We start from the raw sequence: 3547 nt of genomic DNA, 5'->3' as shown, positions 1-3547 counted from the left end.
TGATCGCTTCCTCTCCTATTTCCTGCAATTCCCATTTGTGGCCCCTGCCACTTTCACTGGTCCATCTTTGGCTCTAAAGTCAGTAGTTATTAGAGTATCTTTCCTACCTTGTTCCCTATAGCCATAGGGTGTCCTATGTAACTTACACATCCCAACAGACCTGATGTTATTAATCACACACCTTATACACTCAAACATAGCTCAGAAGTTATAGTATTTGGAAGAGGATAAAGTATATGGTAGTCTTTAAGTGTGAGCCTTATATTCAAGCTGTCTAGCTCCCTCCCTAGGGTCCTCCCTTAAGCCCTGTGCTTTTATGAAGCCCCAAGTATCTAAACCTACAGCTTTTAAACACAGGAGCTTGAAGCTTTGGTTAATCTAATTAGCAGGAACAAGGATGGTAAAGAAGGGGGTAGAGGGCTGGTGAGATGGCTCAGCGGGTAAGAGCACCTGACTGCTCTTCTGAAGGTCCTGAGTTCAAATCCCAGCAACTACATGGTGGCTCACAACCATCCTTAACGAGATCTGACTCCCACTTCTGGAGTGTCTGAAGCTACAGTGAACACACATATAATAAATAAATAAATAAATAAATCTTTTTTTAAAAAAAGAAGGGTAGAAGATGACTAAAGATGGCAATAGGAGAACAAAGAAAAAAAGGGATACAATGTAGCTTGAGCAAGACATCTCAGTAGTAATTACTAATCACACTTGATATATAACTGACAAGAGTTTGTTGTGTAAAGTATGTGCATGCATGCCTGTGTGTTTTAAGGTGTGTGTGTGTGTGTGTGTGTGTGTGTGTGTGTGTGTGTGTGCTCCATTGGTGATACTGTAGCAAAATACCTGAGGCAGGAAAACTTTTTATATTTATAAAGGACAGAAATGTATTTCTTGTAGATCTGGAAGAAGAGCAGTCTAAGGTTAAGGTGCTGGCAGAGTTAGTATCCAGGGAGGACTATTCTGCCTCCAAGATGGCACAATGCCCAGGAGCCAGGCATGCCGAGTCCTCACAGGTACACAGTAGCATTCACTGGGCAGAACCTCAAGACTCAATACCTCCTAAAGGTGTCACCTTTTAAAACACAGTGCTGCTTAGGGAATTAAATTTCTACACGAATTTTGGAAGGGGAGGGACATTTGAGCCATTTCAGACAATATGCCTCATACTAAAATAGATTACAGATGATGATAAGAGNATGTTAGGAAGCTAGTATCAATGCAGGGGAACATGGACCAGACTGACCTAAGAGGCCTAGAAACACTGCCCAAATTCTCAGTACATGTCCACATTTCTTTTGAAAACAATTCTTATTTATTCTTTGAGAATTTCATACATGCATGTTATGTATTTTGATCACATTCATNCCCTGTTAGCTTGTGTCCTTACTACTTCCTGTGGACCTCCTCTTTTCCCAACGTAGTCATTCTCCTTTCCTGTCTTCTTCTTTTTTAAATAACCCATTGAGCTGAGTTAGGGATGCTTGACTGTGCATGTATGGAGGGTTATTTATTTCATCATGAACAATTAATGCAATTTACCTTACACTTCTCAAGGCAAAATGACACTTAACCCCCAACAGCCATTAATAGTCAATAGCTCCTCACCTGGAGGGAAAGGATCCATGCCCTACTCTGGCTGGGAAATATCCGCATTTCATCCTTGAGCATCTCTGTACAAAGTCAATTTTGCCTAACACATTTCTCCTCACCTTCTGTCTTCCCCATTGTGGATTTTCTGTTCTTACCACAAATACTACTACAAGTGGATCTATGTTGTTGGTTTTGTTTGTTTGTTTCTCAGCCCTGGGGATTGAANCATTTCATCCTTGAGCATCTCTGTACAAAGTCAATTTTGCCTAACACATTTCTCCTCACCTTCTGTCTTCCCCATTGTGGATTTTCTGTTCTTACCACAAATACTACTACAACTGGATCTATGTTGTTGGTTTTGTTTGTTTGTTTGTTTCTCAGCCCTGGGGATTGAACTGAGAGCCTAGTGTGCTAGCCAGGAGAGCATTCTGTCTGTGAATTGAACCTCCAGTCATTTTTGTTTTGGTTTTGATTTTGAGACAGTCTTGCTAAATTGTCCAGGCTGATCTTGAGCTAGATATATGCAGAGCTAGGTCTTGGTCTTTTGANTCTGGACCCACCTGAACTCAGGGAGTGTGTCAATCTATTTTAGAATTTCANAGAACGTGTTAGATTGCTCCAAAAATATGACTTCCAGTCTTTACTCAGTGTTTACCCATCAAGTGAGAGCTATCTCACCTGTCCTGACTAAACACACTCTCACCAGCTCTCCACTTTATAGGAGAGAAGCATCAGAACTGGAAGTGGAAATACTGGAAGGAAATTATACCAGGGGGCTGGACCTCAGAATCCTGTTGTTCACGCCTACTTTTATTTCTCACTGCACAAATCAGTGAGATTATTATGATATTGTATTGTGTTCACACACTGTCAATTAATCATGTCCAGCCGCTGTTCTTCAATCCTCAAAACTATTAGTAACCATCTCCTCCAAATCTTCACCTACCTTCCAAGAAGCAAGGAGACTCCAAAGGACTCAGGAAGCTCGGAAGGAATTGCAAGGCCCCTCCTTGAGGTTATATGATAACAGCGGTTGCTGGAGGAGAGGAGACTTGGAGGAGTAACCCCAATAAATTGTGTCACCAAGCAGGTCTCAGAAGGAGTGGTTTCTTAGGTCTCACATTGGTGCCCTGGCTGGAATGTATAGATGTCTGGTCATGTCTCCCCAGGAAAGCTCACATAGCAACCACCATTTCCACACCTTTCTCAAATCTAGCAATTGCTTTCCTACTTTTAGATCAGTTCCTTTATGTTTCCTTTTTATAGTTTCCACATGTAATGGAGAATCCATGAAATTTGTTAATCTGTGTGTCTAGCTTATTTCACTATATCCACCAGTTCATCCTATTTGCTAAAAATGATAAGATTTATTTATCTTTATGGATAACTAATACTCTACTCCCCCAATTTTATTTATCCATTCATCTGCTAACCAACACTCTGCTAATTTTTAACAATAGCTCCTTAATAAATATGGACTCACAGATGAATTCTATTGTATGTTGACTTCATTTTCTTTGTATGACCAGCAGTGATACAGCTGGATAATATGTAGTTTTAGGTTTATTTTTTTGGAACATTCATGCTGCTTTTCATAGTGGTTGGACTAATTTACATTCATTTTCTAAATCCTCACCTCTATTAATTAATTAATTAATTAATTAATTAATTAATGCTATTCTAAGTGGAGTGAGACCTTATCTCATCCTGCATTATAGTTTTTAGTACTTTAAAAACTTTTTTTTTTTTTGATTTTTTGAGACAGGGTTTCTCTGTGTAAATCTGACTGTCCTGGAACTCACTTTGTAGACCAGGCTGGCCTCGAAATCAGAAATCTGCCAGCCTCTGCCTCCCGGTTGCTGGGATTAACTTTAAAAACTTTTATTTTTATTTTATATATATGAATGTTTTGCCTATATGCATGTATCTGTCTCATGCCCACAGAAGCCAGAAG

The sequence above is a fragment of the Mus pahari genome, chromosome 10, assembly GCF_900095145.1.
Source record: "Mus pahari chromosome 10, PAHARI_EIJ_v1.1, whole genome shotgun sequence".
NCBI lineage: Eukaryota > Metazoa > Chordata > Mammalia > Rodentia > Muridae > Mus > Mus pahari.
The sequence above is the reverse complement of the archived record's forward strand: the minus strand, read 5'-3'. Positions refer to the sequence as shown.